Source organism: Ascaphus truei, chromosome 2 (genome assembly GCF_040206685.1).
Source record: "Ascaphus truei isolate aAscTru1 chromosome 2, aAscTru1.hap1, whole genome shotgun sequence".
Classification (NCBI taxonomy): Eukaryota; Metazoa; Chordata; class Amphibia; order Anura; family Ascaphidae; genus Ascaphus; species Ascaphus truei.
In genome coordinates this window covers 487287463-487306853 of record NC_134484.1, presented here as the reverse complement: position 1 = coordinate 487306853, position 19391 = coordinate 487287463, and the positions used below count along the sequence as shown (strand labels likewise).

The following is a 19391-nucleotide window of genomic DNA, read 5'->3' as shown; positions in this document are numbered from 1 at the left end:
TCAAGGAAATATATGCCAGGGTGAGCGGACGCTCGTCAATCCCGACCAAGGCAACGGGAGACTTCTTCCTAACGAGTGGAATCTGGTTCTTTTCAGAGAAAGCTTGGTCCATGAAATTTCCTCCCGCGCCGGAATCGATAAATGCCACAGTGGAGGTACGGAAGGTAGGACCCGAGAGAGAGACAGGAATGGTCAATTTTTTGGGAAGTTCCTTCCTGGAAAGGGGACAAAAAGATTTACACTGGCGACACACTTTATCGCAGTGCGGCCAGATCCGCAAGCCGGGAGATTTCCCGGCTTGCTAGTGGCCGCCCCTCGGCGTGCCGCGCGTCATAGACGCGCGGTCACGCGTCTTCGGGAGCCTGCGCCCCCTGCACGCGCGTCCAGGGCTCCCCGAGGGAGCCCTGGTGTCCCGCGATCTGCGGGACGGCGGCAGGGGGTTCCGGGGGACCCGGCGGACCCGGCAGCGGGAGGGAGAGCGCCCCGATCGGAGGGCGCTCTTCCGCTGCTTCGGCGCGCGCCCGTCACACTCGGGCGCGCGCCAGGCTACTGCTGCGGCACAGAACGGGCAAATGCTCGAATAAACTGTGCCGCAGCAGTAGCACCCAGGGAGAGCCCCTTTGTACTCACTGGGTTTGGTCGTTTCCCGGGCGTAGTGGACATTCACGGATCAGATGCTCGGAGGATCCGCAGTAATAACATAATCCACCGACTTGGCGAGCTTGCTGTATTGGTGTCCGGGAACGCTGAACTCCAAGTTGCATCGGCTCCGGAGCCTCCAAAGCAGGTAGTGGAGTGACGGCAGGTCCTGTGGTTGGAGAGAATCTCGGAAAAGGAGCACGGAAGGGTGTAAATCGGGGAAGCTGGCGTTGGAGGCGACGTACCTGAAGGCGCTGATCCACTCGATTGGCCTGGGAGATGAGTTCCTCCAGAAGCCCTGGCCTGGGTTGTGAGGCGAGCTCGTCCTTGACGGAATCCGTTAAACCTCGCCAGAAGACTGAAACTAAAGCCTCCGGGTCCCATCGTGTCTCAGCTGCTATGGTCCTGAACTCCAAGGCGTACTGGGCCACGGAACGACGTCCCTGGGAAAGTTCAAGCAAAGAGTCAGAGGCAGTTTTTTGGCGTGCGGGGGTATCGAAGACCTGTCGAAAGTCTCGTCTAAAGGCTGCGTAATCACGGGTGATGTCGGGACGGAGTTCCCTAATTGGGGAGGCCCATGCCAGTGCTTTCCCTGTAAGCAGGCTGTACACATATGCCACTTTCTTGCGACCAGTGGAGTACTGCTGTGGAGCCATCTGAAACTGGATCTTGCACTGATTGAGAAAACCGCGACAGGCGTGTGGATCCCTTGCATACAGTTTAGGTGCCGGGATCTTTGGGCCGGAAGTCGCGGCAGTACCCGGTTCTGGCGACAGTGGCGGTGCGGTCCCAGGTGGTGCCTGAAAAGAAACGTCCTGTACCTGTTGAGTGAGGAGAGCCATTTGGTCAGTTAGGGCCTGGACTTGTTGATACATGGCCGTCATCATTGAGGCCATGTCAGTCTGGTCTGCGTCTTGTGGGCTCGACATAATGTTACGCCGGTGCTGCCCGCAGACCAGACTCGTCCCTTATACTGAGGTGGGGACGTATATGTGCACGCACCCGCAGCAGAAGGAGCGTGTCCGGAGTGTGGTGTTTTGGCGTTGCCAGGCCAGGTGTGAACAGGTGTAGCAATACTTGCCGGTACCGGTACTGAAGAAGCGAAGTGTTTGCCGTTAGCCAGAAGTCGGGGAGAGAGAGATCCGGAAGGTCGAGGTCCAAGCTGAGGTCGGGGGATGGAAGAAGCTGCAGGGTCAAGAGGGAGCCGGATCCAGAGCCAGGTAAGTTCGTCCGCCAAGCCGGGTCGAAACCTGAATGCACAAAGACAAAGGGAATGCCAGAATAGACGTCTGTAGCAGAGACTATGTCGAGCGATGTGAGAGAGGCAGAACAGGCATTAAGTACTGTGGCTGACCAATGGTTAACGGAGGCAGGCCTGGAGGAGTCCTAGGAGCAGTCCAGGATTGGTTTCCATAATAGGCTGCCAGGTGATAAGGTTTAGGGTTAACTAGTAACCAGCGTGTGGGAGGGAGGTGTGGCTTCACTGCAAGAGCAGTGAATAAATTAGCTGGTGCTGGAATGTGTTCCGTAACGGCAAGGGATGCGCGCGCAGAAGCAACGGCAGGCAGCCGAGCACTAGCTCTGCGTGGGGCAGCAGCAGGCCGACGGGGAGGAGGAGGGAGTCCCCTCAGCAGGGAGGCCGGGCGAGGAGGGAGCCGCACAGCCACGGGAGTGGACAGAGGTGAGGGGAGGTCACGGTGTGACCGATGTGACGCCTGAGTCCTCACAATCCTATCCTTCCGAGATTAATACATACGACCAGGTCGGGTTTGTCCTGGGTCGCCACGCCTCAGACAATACCCGCAAGATAATTAATATAGTCGACCATGCCCATCTGACAGGTTCAAAAGCAATGTTACTGAGCCTAGATGCATTGAAGGCATTTGACAGAATTGATTGGATATTTTTAGACCAAACACTGATAAAATTTGGTTTCAGGGACTTGTTCTTAGAGGGAGTCCGGGCGCTTTACCAAAACCTGTCTGCTTCGGTACGACTAACAGGCGGAGGCTCCGAGAGGTATCAAATTAGAAATGGAACACGGCAAGGATGCCCCCTATTCCCTCTTCTCTTTGCCCTCACGATTGAACCACTAGCGACCAAAATACGGAATAACCCGAATATACAGGGTATTGTCATCGATAAAGAACATTGCAAAATCTCCCTATTCGCTGATGATATCATTCTAACTTTGACTAAACCCCTAACTTCCCTTCCTAACCTTCAAAAGGAACTGACGGATTTTGGAAAGGTATCAGGATATAAAATAAACAGCGACAAATCAGAGGCCCTAAATCTTAGCCTCCCAGATCCCGAAGTCAAATTACTTAAACTAAATTTCAGCTATAGATGGTGCTCTTCATACATTAAATATCTGGAAATTAATGTGTCAAGACACTACCGGGATTTATACCGGGATAACTACCCGAAGTTATGGGAAAGTATCAAAAAAGATCTAGATCAGTGGGAAGGTTACCAGATTTCATGGATCGGGAGGATGATTACTGCCAAGATGAATATACTCTCAAGAACGTTATACTTTTTTCAAACACTCCCGATCCACGTTCCGGGCACTGATCTGAAAAACATACAAAACAGATTGTTCAACTTCATTTGGAAGGGCAAGAGACCCAGAGTCGCGAGATCGGTCCTGTTGACATCAAGATCGAGAGGGGGTCTGGGGGTACCAGACCTATATAAATACTATCTAGCCGCCCAACTCAAACAGGCAGTAATGTGTAATACGGACCCGGCCCTTTGTTGCTGGGTAAAAATAGAGACTCAGTATGCCAAGATGCCTTCTCTGCTAGCCTGCCTCTGGAGCCTGGACAGAGGAGATGGGCAGACTCACAACCTTAAGCTACAGGCCTCATTACACACGTGGGAAATCTGGGTGAGATGTAAGCACAAATATGGCCTGTCGTCATCAAGTTCCCAATTGACCCCCATCCCCGATAACCCAAAATTCCCCCCGGGATGTGGATCTAAACTGTTCGACCATCTTAGAACACGGGGCATAGGGGTGATTGCCAATCTCCTAGGCCTTGGGAAGCTCCTGAGCTATCAAGATCTGAGGGACAAATATAAAATTAGAGAAATGGACACGTTCAAATATCTCCAAATCAGACATTATATTCGAAAAACATGCCCACTCCCAGAATACCCCACTCTCACTAAATTCGAATATCTTTGTAAGGTCAAGACCCACCAGAAAGGTCTTATCACTGAGATCTACCGTGCTTTAGAGAACTCAACGACTTTCTTACAGCACGATTATATGCTCAAATGGGCGTCTGACCTGAGTATAACTATAGAAAGAGAGACTTGGGAAGAAATCTGGCAGGCAGCCTCAGAAACTTCCCTATGCACTACAATAAAGGAGAATATTTATAAAATTATGTTTGGCTGGTATCTTACCCCAGCACGTTTAAACCAGATCTACCCTCTGGCATCAGACCTATGCTGGAGAGGCTGTGGTCATAGAGGGGACATGGTCCACATCTGGTGGGCATGTCCAGAAATTGTAAAGTACTGGGCCAAGGTCCAAATCTTGATAAAAGAGGTCACCGACCTAGATCTACCTATTGAACCACTGACCTTCCTATTGGCCAGGCCAATGTCCGACATTGTCCGCCCAACTAGGAAATTAATATCCTTCATTCTCACTGCGGCGAGATGCGAGATTGCGGCCTCCTGGAGGAAAACAACTACGCCAGCTATGAGAACAATTAAAAGGAGAATCAATGAGGTGATGCTCATGGAGCGGCTTACTACTACCTTGAGACAAAACCTCTTTGCATTTGATGGTGTTTGGGAGCCTTGGATACTCCTCAATAGAGAAAGACAACCCGCCCCACCTAGACAGAGACTCACCCCTCCTCCTAGAGCAGGGGTGGGGAACGTCCGGCCCGCGGGCCGTATAAGGCCCGCGAAGCCATTTGGTCCGGCCCCCAGGAAGCCTGCAAGAATGGTTTAAAAAAAAAAAAATTATAAAAACTCACCCTCTCCTGATTGGCTGCCCGTGCTGTCACTCTGCCAAGATTTTTTTTTTTGCCCGCCTCTTCCTACAGCACTGCCCCCCTCCCTTCTCTCCTCCAGTAATGCCGGCTCCTTAGGCTCCGCCCCCCTGTCCCTCCCTTCAGGCTCCGCGGGCCTGCCAGTCTCTCAGCTGCACTGGCCATGCTGCTCCAGCAGCCCACCCACGGGCCCCAGGTAACCCACATACCCCCTCCCAGGCACCTTACCCACCCCAAGGGGGAGAGGCCTTATTATTGTGTGTGTTTACAGAGGTGGACTATATGCCTTATTCAAGGCAACTGGAACTTAAAAAACGCTATTAACGGCATTTCCGAACGATTTTACCCACAGAGGAGCTTCTGTATATCTGAAGTGAAAGCGGCGCGAGATTTCCAGCCGAGGAGGAGTTCTGCATATACAGACGTCAGACGGCGGCCTTTGCAGTTGATCCTGCGGCTAACAGTTCCCGTATTATAGTTCCAGACAAGGATTTTATCCTGACATGCTCATTTTTATCTGTGATTTCATAAGTAAGACCTGTGCTTACGTTGTGTGTCAATAATACATAAATACTTCACCATATCTGGCTATCTTCTCATTTATAGATCCCACTCAATCCAGGATTCTACAGATTGGACTTTCATTGCATTGCAATCTTATTAGTGTTTAGTAATTTAAGCATTGTGCTCAGTGGTTTGCGCCTTTTGTTTTTCCTCTCCCCTTGATACATACAGACCAGGACTGTCCCCGGGCAAACGTGTCAGCCTCACACAGAGAAGCTATAGCCCATAACACACACAGGATGCTGCCCCTGTGGTAATGAAGGAGTTAAACTCCAACCAATACTCCCTCAATCTAATTACTTTCTAACTCTATTTAATAACTTTCCCAATCTTATCCTCACTGATTCCTAATGTTAATTCCCAATGTAAAATAACCCCCATTATCTCCCAGTCCCTGTGATACAGGAGGAGTAACCCCCCCAGTGCCAGAGGCTCCCCCTCACTATCAGAGGCTCAGCCTCTCAGGCTCCTGTGTGTAAGGAAGCTCAGAGCAGCACTGGGATAATGTGCACAGGTCACACAAGGGAGGGGAAGGGAGGAGGAGGAAAGCACTTACCCAATAACACAGGCTGAAGATCTCTGTGCAGCAGGGGGTGGGCAATGTCAGGGGGGCACAGGAAAAGGGACTTAGAGGCTGCAGAGCCTATTCCTCAGTGTGTCCCCCCCTCAGTGCCTGAGATGTGCACTTTATCCCCCCCTCACTGTGTGTACTTCCTATGGAGGGTGGGGGGAGCCCCTGTGATCTCTCAGTCCTTCCCTGTGGGAGTGACCTGGATTCCCCCCTCAGGATGTGGGACAGTCTGTGCTCAGGATCAGTGTTTCCTGCCGGAATCAAACCTCACACACCAGGACATCCGGCTGCAGCAGAGGGACCATAGAGAGGGAAGAGGGGAGGCCAGAGCGCCTCTAACCATCTCCTCCTGAGCTCATATGGAACAGTGACCCCTGGTGGGCTCCCAAGCAAGGTGCGGTGAGCGTAGGGTGACCATTCGTCCCGGTTTTCCCGGGACAGTCACGGTTTTTCGTGTGCAGTACCGGTTGCCTGACTGTCCCGGTTTTTTGTGACGGCGGCAGTGCGCGGGGATGGGGGGGGGGGGGGGGGCGGTGCGCGGCGGCGGGGAGGAAAAGGATGCAGAGCAGCCCGGCAAGTATTTTTTTCTTACTGCCAGGGGTTGGGCTTCTGCAGAAACGTGCCGGGCTGCAGGGGATTGGATGGAGAATGCCGGGGGCGGGGCTTTAGAAGGCCGGGCCGCAGGGGATTGGATGAGTATCCGGGGGGCAGGGCTTTGCCTTTCCCCGGCACTCTGTCCCTCCCTCTGGCTCCTCGGCAACCCGGCTCTCTCCCTCACACAGGGGGGTGAGAGAGAGGAGGGAGAAAGAAGGGGGGGAGGGGAGAGATCGATTGATCCGTGGGGGGGGGGGTGATGTGAGATGCAGGGGGGGGGGTGATGTGAGATGTAGGGGGGGGCTGTTTAAACCAAAATCATTACAAAATATATACACATTGTTTATTCAAAAGTATGAGTTAATTATTATTTATTACCCCCACTTCTTTACACGTCTATTTTGTGATTTACCCGTCGAACATGTTATCCAGATAGGGGTTCCCCAAAATGTAATGAAATACTTAAAAAGAGTTCCTCCAAAAATGTAATGAAATACTTAAAGAGTTCCTCCAAACAAAAAAAGGTAGGGAATCACTGCTCTATACACACAAACACACACTGCAGCCCCCACCTCTATACACACAAACACACACTGCAGCCCCCACCTCTATACACACAAACACACACTGCAGCCCCCACCTCTATACACACAAACACACTGCAGCCTCCACCTCTCTACACACACACAAACACCCACTGCAGGGCCTACCTCTGTATACAGAAACACACACTGCAGCCAGGGTTACCACCTTATATTGAAGGCTAACGTGGAGATAACATTTTTTTAGATTTATTATATATATATATATATATATATATATATGTAGCCCTGATGTAAATTTTCTCTTTCTGGCCCCCCTCCGCGAGTGCCGTGCGGTAGCGGGTGCCGCCGGAGGCTTTGACGGACCCGCCGGCACTTCGCGAGGGTGGGGGCCAGAGCAGGGAGCAGATCGGAGCTGTGGTTGCCGGGGACGCGATCGGGCCGTCGCTAAGGCCGCGATCGCGTTGCCACCGGCTCGGCGGCTAGGAGAGAGTGCGCCGCCATTGCGCGTAGGTTCGCGCATGCGCAGGTTGAGGCGGCCATTAGGGGTTCGCGCATGCGCGAGGGAAGCGCGCACGCGGCCCCAATGCATTAGGCAGCCCCTAGGAACTACAATTCCCAGGAGGCTTAGGGAGACAGGCATTAGGTGCCTGAGTGTAGCCAATAGGGATGCAGGAAGCTCAGCCCGGGAATATAGATACATTTCCCGGGCTTTGCAAGAGCAGTCAGGAAGGAGCAGAGGAAGGAGTAGGAAGGGTGCAGGGAGCTCGTGGCTCCTGCATCAGGTAAGGGTTCTCCCTAGATCCCCAGGCAGGCCCCAATTCCCGGGTAAGGGTAGGGGGTAACTGAAGAGGGACGCCTTAGACTGAGGAGGGACGCCTTAGCTAGGGAGGTGACCCTTGAGTGTGGGAAGTGCTGGTTTGGTAGTGCCACAGCGGAGAGTGCTGTGGGCACTGTCAAAGAGGCACAGTGTGCTAGCAGTGTGGTTGCTGCGGGATCCAGGGGCTGTGTGTGATTGCAGCGGTCTGTGAGTAGTGTCGCTGTATGTGCTGGGCGCAGTGCGTGCAGTGTGTGTGAAGTGTGGATCCCTGCAGGCTGACAGTGTGAGCGGTGTGTCAGCTGCAGGTGCTTTGGGAGTAGCTAGTTAATAGCTAGTTGTTAGTTACAGTTAGGACTGGGTAGCTGGGGGAAGGGGGGCAGGTTATTGTCCACAGGCCCTAGGAGTTTTCCCCAAGCCATCCCAGGTTGCGGTTCTTCAGGGACAGGCCCTAGGTTAGGGTTGCTGTCGCTCTAGCAGTGGTTAGTGATAGGGATAGCGGCGGTTGCTGTTCCCACGCGGTTGGTGTTGCCGTGGTCCGGTTGCAGTTCCCGTTGAGCGGTGGGACCCTCGCTGGGGTCCACCGGCAGAGTACCTGGAATAGGATCAGACGGACGTCTGACCCTTTTAGAAGAAAGTGTGTTGCGGTCCCGAGCATCGGAGTGCTCGGAAGGTATCTTCCATATTCTAAGTGCACCAACTGGGCCCTAGCTTAAATAGTGACTGCGCAGTCACCCACGACCTGTCGTAGGAGGACGAGACATTGGGTGTGGGGTGATCACAGGACACTGGGTGGGGTACACCAGACATTGGGTTGATGTGATGCGGGTAGAGCATCTGGTTATGGTTATGTTATGTAATGTGTTATATGTGTGTTAAGTAAAGAGTTAGTTATTGGTTATCGTATCTGTGTGTTATTGTATTTCTTACTCAGGGCTATCTTTCCTCACGGGGGATCCTGGGTAAGTGGAGGCGCTGCACCAAGTAAGGGTAAGGGTTTCCCCAGGCTCCCAGCTAGCGGAGGCTCAGATCTCCTGGAGCCACACAGGTTATGCAGTACCAGTAGTCCCTTAGAGCAGGTGTGTTGCAGGGAAAGGGACCGGTTAGACCACGAGGGGCCAATGTGATATTGGGTGGGTCGGCCGGTTCACAAAAAGGGCTACATTTGGAGGCGCTGCTGAGATATCAGACCTGGGGTGCCCTGTACATGTTTTTCTAAATTTGTGTCCTATTTTTGTTCCGCCATGGGGAAGCCCTCAAGGCGGAGGAAGCCACGTGCTAAGGTCCCGGCCGCGCGGGAAAATGTTGCCAACAGTCATCCAGGACTGGCGGGAAAACCCGAGCCCCGCCCCCACACTGTGAGTGACTCAGTACAGAGCTCGCACCACTCCCTGAAAGAGAGTACTGGACACAGAGAAAATTGCTCGCCGTCGTATGGATCCTGGCAGACCAGGGCTGGGAGCGTATCCTTTTTGTTGTGTCCATGTACGATACAATTCTTGAGCATCTGGGGTAGTATGGACCTTAAAACTTTGGCGTGCATGGTAAAAATGCGATTGGAAGACGTGAACGAGGAGGGGTACCTAGACTGTTTTTGTAACCAAGGTGGCTGCTCGTCTTGTAAGTTGGCTTGGGGGCGTATATGTGGCTGCTGCAGGGTACCAACCCTGCAACCCAAACTGCCGCAGCCTACCGAACGGCCAGTGGGAGGGGACACTGTTGTAGAAATGGAGTGTCCTTCCCCTGAGGAAGAAATAGACTGCCAGGGGTTACACCGCAATGTGTATGAGTCCTGGCGAGCGCCAGGAATAGATGAAGTTGTGCTAGCGTGTCCCTGCCTGCAAAAAGCCCGTGCCTCGGGAGCAGCCCTGTCGCAGTTACCGCTCGACTTCAAGGACATTGAGTTGGATGGAGAACTGATTATCCAGTGTTTTATGACAAATTGTGACTGTCCTAGGGAGGCACTGGAGTGGGGGCCTCAATGTGATTGCTGCGGGGCCTGGTTCCTACAGCCTATCCTGCCCCAGGCGGCGGAACCAGCCGATGACGCAGAGGAGGAGCCGGACCTCGCTCCTGAAGTAATTGATACTTGTCCTCAGTTTGTTTTGATTCCAGAGGCCTCCGGGGACCCGTGTGTCCAGACCACTGTTGCAGACCCTCTCAAAGAGGACGTGCCAATGAAAGAGCCAGAACCTCTGATGGCGGAACCTGCGGAGAAAGCGGCGCCTGATGGTGCTACCGAGGTGGGTGAAGCCGCTACTGATTTGTCCACTTCAGCGATGGAGGTGGTGGAGGGGCCGTGTGCCCCAATGGACCTTCTAGATGCTGAGCCGGAGCCGCTGAAGGCGGAGCTCCAGATGTCGGAACCCCAGATGTCGGTTCCAGACCCGGTTCCCGAGCAGGAACCACCGAGACCAGAACCACAGATTCCGGACGGCCAGGGTAAGGTGTTTGTACCCCCGCCCTTGTGCGATGAGTCCAGCGACCGACCGAGCGTGGTGATGCGCCTGCCGGCGGACCACTCCAGTGAGGTCACCGAGGCAACCGCCTCAACTGATCCAGACCATGATGTGGGCCCGTGTGCCCTGCAACGGCCAGTCCGGCCTACCACCGAGGTACCAGCGGTCCCAGGCTTGGGATCAGTACCTGCCGACAACGACGGGGGTAAGTTGACTGCCCCAGGGGTGTCGGGTGTGAGCTCCCCGGTGATCGTGGAGCCTGGTGACTCCAGAGGTAGGGTCACCCGGGCGATGGGCTCACCCCGTCATCGCGTCCTGGTGGAGGTGTCTCCCCCAGAAGATCTCTGCGGATTATGGAACGAATCCGACCTCATGAAGGTATCCGGTGTAGCGGACCGGAGCGACACATACCCCTGCACGAGGAGTCTCCAAACGGGCCTACCCGAAGAAGTGGTGCCGTCCGCGGACGAAGTCACCGTTAAAGGGATTGTTGGAGCGGACAAAGACTCTGTTGAGACCGCTCTGGTAATTGTGGCCTCTCCCAGTTGCGCGATGGAGCGCTATGTTCGCCATGTGGTGGATCGAGGAAAGAGACTGAGCCTCCCTGTCTCCCGTGAGACGAGACCGGAGGATCCGGAAAGGGTCAATACCCCGGACCCCTTACTATTTTTTCTGCGAGGGGGAGAAGGTGGGTTGGTGCAAGGGACAGGTCTTGAGCTCCAAAAGACTCACAGGAGTCAAGGTGGGATACCCTCACCCAGTCTGTTAGGGGCACTCCAATCTGAGACTCAGCTGGCCTCGGGTATCCATATGAGTATTGATGACAAAATGCATGTTACATGTGATGTGATTTATGCCATGTATTTTCCATTATATAATTCTCTGTACGGTTGCTACCCAAGCGAGGCCGTTGGGATTCTGCGAAGGGGAGAATGTAGCCCTGATGTAAATTTTCTCTTTCTGGCCCCCCTCCGCGAGTGCCGTGCGGTAGCGGGTGCCGCCGGAGGCTTTGACGGACCCGCCGGCACTTCGCGAGGGTGGGGGCCAGAGCAGGGAGCAGATCGGAGCTGTGGTTGCCGGGGACGCGATCGGGCCGTCGCTAAGGCCGCGATCGCGTTGCCACCGGCTCGGCGGCTAGGAGAGAGTGCGCCGCCATTGCGCGTAGGTTCGCGCATGCGCAGGTTGAGGCGGCCATTAGGGGTTCGCGCATGCGCGAGGGAAGCGCGCACGCGGCCCCAATGCATTAGGCAGCCCCTGGGAACTACAATTCCCAGGAGGCTTAGGGAGACAGGCATCAGGTGCCTGAGTGTAGCCAATAGGGATGCAGGAAGCTCAGCCCGGGAATATAGATACATTTCCCGGGCTTTGCAAGAGCAGTCAGGAAGGAGCAGAGGAAGGAGTAGGAAGGGTGCAGGGAGCTCGTGGCTCCTGCATCAGGTAAGGGTTCTCCCTAGATCCCCAGGCAGGCCCCAATTCCCGGGTAAGGGTAGGGGGTAACTGAAGAGGGACGCCTTAGACTGAGGAGGGACGCCTTAGCTAGGGAGGTGACCCTTGAGTGTGGGAAGTGCTGGTTTGGTAGTGCCACAGCGGAGAGTGCTGTGGGCACTGTCAAAGAGGCACAGTGTGCTAGCAGTGTGGTTGCTGCGGGATCCAGGGGCTGTGTGTGATTGCAGCGGTCTGTGAGTAGTGTCGCTGTATGTGCTGGGCGCAGTGCGTGTAGTGTGTGTGAAGTGTGGATCCCTGCAGGCTGACAGTGTGAGCGGTGTGTCAGCTGCAGGTGCTTTGGGAGTAGCTAGTTAATAGCTAGTTGTTAGTTACAGTTAGGACTGGGTAGCTGGGGGAAGGGGGGCAGGTTATTGTCCACAGGCCCTAGGAGTTTTCCCCAAGCCATCCCAGGTTGCGGTTCTTCAGGGACAGGCCCTAGGTTAGGGTTGCTGTCGCTCTAGCAGTGGTTAGTGATAGGGATAGCGGCGGTTGCTGTTCCCACGCGGTTGGTGTTGCCGTGGTCCGGTTGCAGTTCCCGTTGAGCGGTGGGACCCTCGCTGGGGTCCACCGGCAGAGTACCTGGAATAGGATCAGACGGACGTCTGACCCTTTTAGAAGAAAGTGTGTTGCGGTCCCGAGCATCGGAGTGCTCGGAAGGTATCTTCCATATTCTAAGTGCACCAACTGGGCCCTAGCTTAAATAGTGACTGCGCAGTCACCCACGACCTGTCGTAGGAGGACGAGACATTGGGTGTGGGGTGATCACAGGACACTGGGTGGGGTACACCAGACATTGGGTTGATGTGATGCGGGTAGAGCATCTGGTTATGGTTATGTTATGTAATGTGTTATATGTGTGTTAAGTAAAGAGTTAGTTATTGGTTATCGTATCTGTGTGTTATTGTATTTCTTACTCAGGGCTATCTTTCCTCACGGGGGATCCTGGGTAAGTGGAGGCGCTGCACCAAGTAAGGGTAAGGGTTTCCCCAGGCTCCCAGCTAGCGGAGGCTCAGATCTCCTGGAGCCACACAGGTTATGCAGTACCAGTAGTCCCTTAGAGCAGGTGTGTTGCAGGGAAAGGGACCGGTTAGACCACGAGGGGCCAATGTGATATTGGGTGGGTCGGCCGGTTCACAAAAAGGGCTACATATATATCTTGCCTTTGGCTGTATCTTCCCCTCCAAATTCCATCAACATGGCTGCGCGACGTCACGTAATACACATTGCCATAACAACGAGCTGCTCCGTGACGTCATGCGGCATCAAGTTGACATGACAATGGGATGCATTATGGTGACGAGGCATCACGTGATGCCACATTGTCATAGCAACATGTCACCGCCTGCCGTTAGTGTCTTGTTGTCATGGCAACGAGGGGGGGGGCGTGACGTGATGTACATTGTTTTATAAATAATGTTTTAAAGTGTCCCGGTTTTTCATTTTGAAAATCTGGTCACCCTAGGTGAGCGCCCCCTGGTGAGAGCTGCACGTGGTGCTGGCTGTGGGCTGATGAGAAACATAGTGACAATCTCACCCCCATCTCCCACCGTATATAGTGCGATCTGGTGATATACTCTGTGCTGTGTGTGTAGTGCCGTCTGGTGATATACTCTGTGCCGTGTGTCTGGTGATATACTCTGTGCCGTGTGTGTAGTGACGTCTGGTGATATACTCTGTGTCTGTGTGTGTAGTGACGTCTGGTGATATACTCTGTGCTGTGTGTGTAGTGACATCTGGTGATATACTCTGTGCTGTGTGTGTAGTGACGTCTGGTGATATACTCTGTGCTGTGTATAGTGACATCTGGTGATATACTCTGTGCCCGTGTGTGTAGTGACGTCTGGTGATATACTCTGTGCCGTGTGTGTAGTGACATCTGGTGATATACTCTGTGCTGTGTGTGTAGCGACGTCTGGTGATATACTCTGTGCCCGTGTGTGTAGCGACGTCTGGTGATATACTCTGTGCCCGTGTGTGTAGTGACGCCTGGTGATATATTCTGTGCTGTGTGTGTAGTGACATCTGGTGATATACTCTGTGCCCGTGTGTGTAGTGACGTCTGGTGATATATTCTGTGCTGTGTGTGTAGTGAGGTCTGGTGATATACTCTGTGCTGTGTGTGTAGTGACATCTGGTGATATACTCTGTGCTGTGTGTGTAGCGACGTCTGGTGATATACTCTGTGCCTGTGTGTGTAGTGACGTCTGGTGATATACTCTGTGCCCGTGTGTGTAGTGACGTTTGGTGATATACTCTGTGCCTGTGTGTGTAGTGACGTCTGGTGATATACTCTGTGCCCGTGTGTGTAGTGACGTCTGGTGATATATTCTGTGCTGTGTGTGTAGTGAGGTCTGGTGATATACTCTGTGCCCGTGTGTAGTGCAGTCTGGTGATATACTCTGTGCCGTGTGTGTAGTGAGGTCTGGTGATATACTCTGTGCCAGTGTGTGTAGCGACGTCTGGTGATATACTCTTTGCCCGTGTGTGTAGTGAGGTCTGGTGATATACTCTGTGCCCGTGTGTAGTGCAGTCTGGTGATATACTCTGTGCCGTGTGTGTAGTGAGGTCTGGTGATATACTCTGTGCCCGTGTGTGTAGTGAGGTCTGGTGATATACTCTGTGCCCGTGTGTGTAGGGAGGTCTGGTGATATACTCTGTGCTGTGTGTGTAGTGAGGTCTGGTGATATACTCTGTGCCCGTGTGTGTAGCGACGTCTGGTGATATACTCTGTGCCTGTGTGTGTAGTGATGTCTGGTGATATACTCTGTGCCGTGTGTGTAGTGAGGTCTGGTGATATACTCTGTGCCCGTGTGTGTAGTGCCATCTGGTGATATACTCGGTGCCTGTGTGTGTAGTGAGGTCTGGTGATATACTCTGTGCCTGTGTGTGTAGTGAGGTCTGGTGATATACTCTGTGCCTGTGTGTGCAGTGACGTCTGGTGATATACTCTGTGCTGTGTGTGTAGTGACGTCTGGTGATATACTCTGTGCTGTGTGTGTAGTGAGGTCTGGTGATATGCCCCCCCCCCCCGACCAGCATCAGATGGTCAAATGGTGGGTCGCGACCGGGCCACGGAACCAAAATTGCCGGGTCGCAGCGAGGCTGTCCGCGCGGTGTGTACCGTCCCCCCCACTTAAGTTAAAAAAAATGGCGGCGATTCCCCCCGCGTTCCCGCGCGCTTGCGCAGGGCAAGCAGGGCCCGCTCCCTTCCTCCCCCCCGCTCCCAATGTGGGACGGAGGAGGAAGTACCAGCTCCTACTGCGGCCCGCTTCCCCCCGCGACCAGCTTCCAGAGCTCACCTCCCGTGCCCCCAAGCCCACCTCCCGTCCCGGGCAGCAGGGGATATTGGGGGCAGCAGGGGAAAGCATCCGGCTTTCACCCAGTCACTGTCTCCCACCCACCCAGTCACTCACCCACCGTCCCCCCCTCACACCCAAGTGTCCCTGTCCAAGGTCCCCCCTCCCACCCACCCAGTCCCCCCTCCCACCCCCCACCCACCCTGTCCCCCCTCCCACTCCCCACCCACCCAGTCCCCCCCCTCCCACCCACCCAGTCCCTGTCCCCCCTCCCTCCCACCCAGTCCCTGTCTTCCCCAACCAGTCCCTGCCCCCCCTCCCACCCACCCAGTCCCTGCCCCCCCCTCCAGTCACTCACATCCGTCGTTGCCTGTAATTCACTGTTTGTGTCTGTGTGCGTATAGGGGAGTGTGTGTGTGTCTGTGTGTGTATCAGTGTCTGTGTGTGTATCAGTGTCTGTGTGTGTGTATCAGTGTCTGTGTGTATCAGTGTCTGTGTGTGTATCTGTGTCTGTGTGTGTATCAGTATCAGTGTATGTGTGTATGTGTCTGTGTATCAGTGTCTGTGTGTGTATCAGTGTGTGTGTGTGTGTGTGTGTGTGTGTGTGTGTGTGTGTGTGTATCAGTGTGTGTGTGTATGTGTAGCAGTGTGTGTGTAGCAGTGTCTCTGTGTGGCTGCGTGTGTGTGTCAGTGGCTGCGTGTGTGTGTTTCAGTGGCTGTGTGTGTGTGTGTGTGTGTGTGTGTGTGTGTGTGTGTGTGTGTGTGTGTGTGTGTGTGTGTGTGTGTGTGTGTGTAGGCCATATAGGCCAGTATAGGTGATAAAATTTTTAGTGGGTCACGAAGGAAAAGTTAAAAAATAACCGGGTCACGGAAAACAAAGTTTGGGAAACCCTGTTCTAGGGGAAGTAACTCTCCCGTTACATGTGTGTGGTGCGTACCTGCTGACATGAGGCCCTGAGTCTCCCACGGTGACATTGGGGACAACAGGACAGGTTTATGGGGTTGTGCCTTCGTTCTCCTCAATGGTGCAGCGCCTCCATCTCCTGCAGGCCCCAGGGATATGGGGTGGAATCCCTACAGCAGAACTTCCCTCCCAGGGATGAGAGATTCCAGTCTCACACACTGTCTCTTTAAATCAGGACTCTTTATTCAAGTCCAGCAGCAGATTTCAGCATACAGGTACGGCAGTCGCTCTCAGCCGGCTGTCTTCCTTCAGGATGTCTCGCCTAGGGCAACTCTTCTGCGCACGCGCGAACCTCCGCGCATGCATGAACTCATCCAAGATGGTGACATCACCGGTGACGCGATCGCCCCCGCATGCACAGTTAGAGATAATATGAAACAGTTACAGACCAGACCAGGGGGCCTATGCAGAGAGCAGCGCTATTTCGAAATTCGCCATTTTTTGGAGAAAATCGAGCAGAAAGCAGCAGAAAATGGCGAGTTCCGAAAAACGCGCCAATTTTTCTTTTCTATTTGTAAAACTCGCCTCGCGGCTGGCGAGAACCTCAATCTCGCCAGTTTTAAAAATATCCGTATGCAGAGAGGCGCGAACGGCATCTAGCGGCTGTTCGCGCCAATAAAATGGCGCGATTGTCTCCGTTTTGCCTCGCAAAAAAAAACTGCCGCTCGCAGCCATTGCAAAGGGGAAAAAAAAGGCGCGAATTTGTTTTAACACATTTCTGAAGCGCGCATCTCGCCAATTTAAACTCGCCACACGCATCCATGTTAAACATAGCAGAATTCGCACTTTTCTGCATATGGAGATTAAAACTCTCCAAAAAAGCTACTTTTTAATAAATTCGCCAATTTTAAAATTCGCTGCTCTCTGCATAGGCCCCTATATGTGAGACAGCCTTAGTTTTGAAAGAACTTAAACTGGTGGTGGATGTGAGCAGGGCCGCCAACAGAAATCGTGGGGCCCGGGACAAACATTTTAAACCATGATTACTATGTCTCCATAGTCGATAATTGGCATTAGCATCTGCTGTGCGATACGCTTTCTGACCAGCAGACTTAGGGAGGATTTTTCCTGTAAAGTACAACTATTTTGGCAAAGGTTTTGGATGTCAGGGTAGCAATGTGCATCCCGAATGTTTTTTTTTTTTTTTATAACTTTGGTTTTATTGGTTTTCTGATGCAATACAGGAATGGTTATGACATCCAGTACAGTTTTTACATTGAAGTTGTTCTAGCATTAACACCAGACACCAGTCAACAATGGGTAGAGGGGGGAAGGGAAGACAAGAGGGGGGGGGGATGTGGCACAGGTCTGCCCCTCGATGCAAGGTTATTTCCATCTCTATGGATCAAACATCTACCATCCGTGCGGTTATGGCCTAAGACCACCGGCCCCGCGGAGTGAATGTTTTAGGTTCTGAGCTCTTCTAGGCCCTAAGAGTGTCCATCCTCTATTTTTTTTTCCATATCCTCTCGGCCGGGCCCCCATCCAGAGAGAACTTATCTGCTACTATCAAAGCCAAATTGCATCTCTTTCCACCCCGGGGATGTCCGTCTGGGCCTGCCATGGTGTCCAAGTTTTTAGAAAAATGTTGCAAGTGTCATTAACTAAACTCGTTAATTTTTCCATCTGGCACACAAACCGAATTCTGTTCCTGATCTTGGGAATTGGCGGAATTTCGGGTTATTTCCATAATGCTGCGATCTCGCACCGCGTCGCTGTTGCAAAATGAGCAACCAGTTTGTTACCAGCTTTGCTTAGACCCGGTGTTGGTCTATTCAAAAGGAATAGCCACGGGTTCAAGGGTATTGTGAGGTTAAAGATCCTCTGGAGCCAATCTCTAATCATCCGCCACAAAGGGCTAATCCGCGGGCAAGACCACAGCATGTGTAACATGTCAGCTGGTTCTCCACACTGTCCAGGGCTCAGCGGGGAGTATCCTGGGACAAATTTAGATAATTTCATAGGGGTGAGATACCAAAGCATTAACACTTATGTAAGGATGTGTTAAGACACCGTGTATATATGCATTTGTACGGCGGGTTCCGCGACGGCAAGCTAGTACAGGGCGCCGCCATGTTGTTACGCAATGTTGCGAGGTCACTAATCAAAGGAAGAGGTCGCGCATGCGCTCTGGAAGCGCGCGAACGACGAGCCAATGAGGAAGGGCTCTGTAATGAACTATAACCCCTGCGAACCCCGGAGGAGTCAGCTGACGCTAGGAGCCAATGGAAAGGCTGGGTTTGGAGGGGAGGAGACCAGGAAGCGTGGGGGAGAGACCACGCTAGCAGATGAGAGCGGGACAGTGCTGCAAGCGGTAGTGCGAGTGCAGAGGGTCCTGCATAGGCCAGATACTACCCCCAGGTCCATAGGAGCATTCCCTGAGTCACCGTAGGTTGCGGTACTGCAGGGACGCCCGTAGTGGAAAGCAATTGTCACCTTAGATAGGAATCAAGCGCACGGAGTTGTGGCCGGATACTGCTGTCTGGGCTCAGACGGTGGAGCCGCGCGATATCGGAAGGTCAAGGGTCGGATGCGACAGACCCTTTGAGAAGAGGTGCGGTCACCACCGTGACCGGAAGGTACTTTGTAAACAGCAAGTGCACTGACACCGGTCATCAGGCGCTGATCCCGCCTTAGGAGTAACTTTGATAAGACACTAGCAAGTGGCTAGCGGATAGAACCTATCCTACTTAATATTCACAAGGACATACTCTATGAGAGCGTGGCGGAGCCACGGTTGTACAGGACGATATTCCCCTCGGGGTGTGGCCGAGCCACTATAGTATGGTGGACAAAACATACATTGGGTGCAAGGGTACCGATATCCCCTTGTACAGGCCCTTGGCCTCTCCGCCCAATAGTAACCCAACCTTACAGTGCCCACAATAATTGCATGCGTGACCTTGGGGAGTCCCTGCGCTACGGACCGCCATCTCTGCCCCTTTGCGCTCACTATAATGGCCGCTGCATCTTTTCTGCGCACGCGCGAACCTCCGCGCATGCACGAACGCATCCAAGATGTTGACACCCTGCTGTGTATGCCACCGGGAGCCCCCGGTGACGCGATCGCCCCCGCAGCACCCCGACATACCACGGGGTCCCCGTTCTCCTGCGGAGGTAAGGGGGACCAGGGGGAAGCCTGCTACACAAATAAAGTTACATAAGTGAACAGGTTATACATTATATACAAGACATTGCATGCACAGTTAGAGATAATATATATTATAGGCGTATGTAACAGTTACAGACCAGATTAGAATGTGAGACAGCCTTAGTTTTGAAAGAACTTAAACTGGTGGTGGATGTGAGAGTCTCCGGTACGTTGTTCCAGTTTTGGGGAGCACTCGAGTGATGACCAACTAGTTCTTTGAGCATTTCGCTGTGATATGTGCTGTAGTTGCATTGGAGAACAAAACGGCATATTGAATTGTAAAGAGTGTCAAG

General features: G+C 53.2%; 2 protein-coding genes across 3 annotated transcripts in view; both read right to left on the bottom strand.

The window, feature by feature from the left end:
- The window catches only part of LOC142488442 (uncharacterized), a 41760-nt gene extending 35689 nt beyond the window's left edge, over nt 1-6071 (bottom strand). The window contains exon 1 of the mRNA XM_075588958.1: nt 5776-6071. The gene's annotated coding sequence lies outside the window, so the exon portion shown is untranslated. The remainder of the gene's footprint in view (nt 1-5775) is intronic.
- LOC142488427 (uncharacterized) overlaps nt 1-19391 on the bottom strand; it is a 1092840-nt gene that overhangs the window by 604487 nt on the left and 468962 nt on the right. The window lies entirely within an intron of this gene.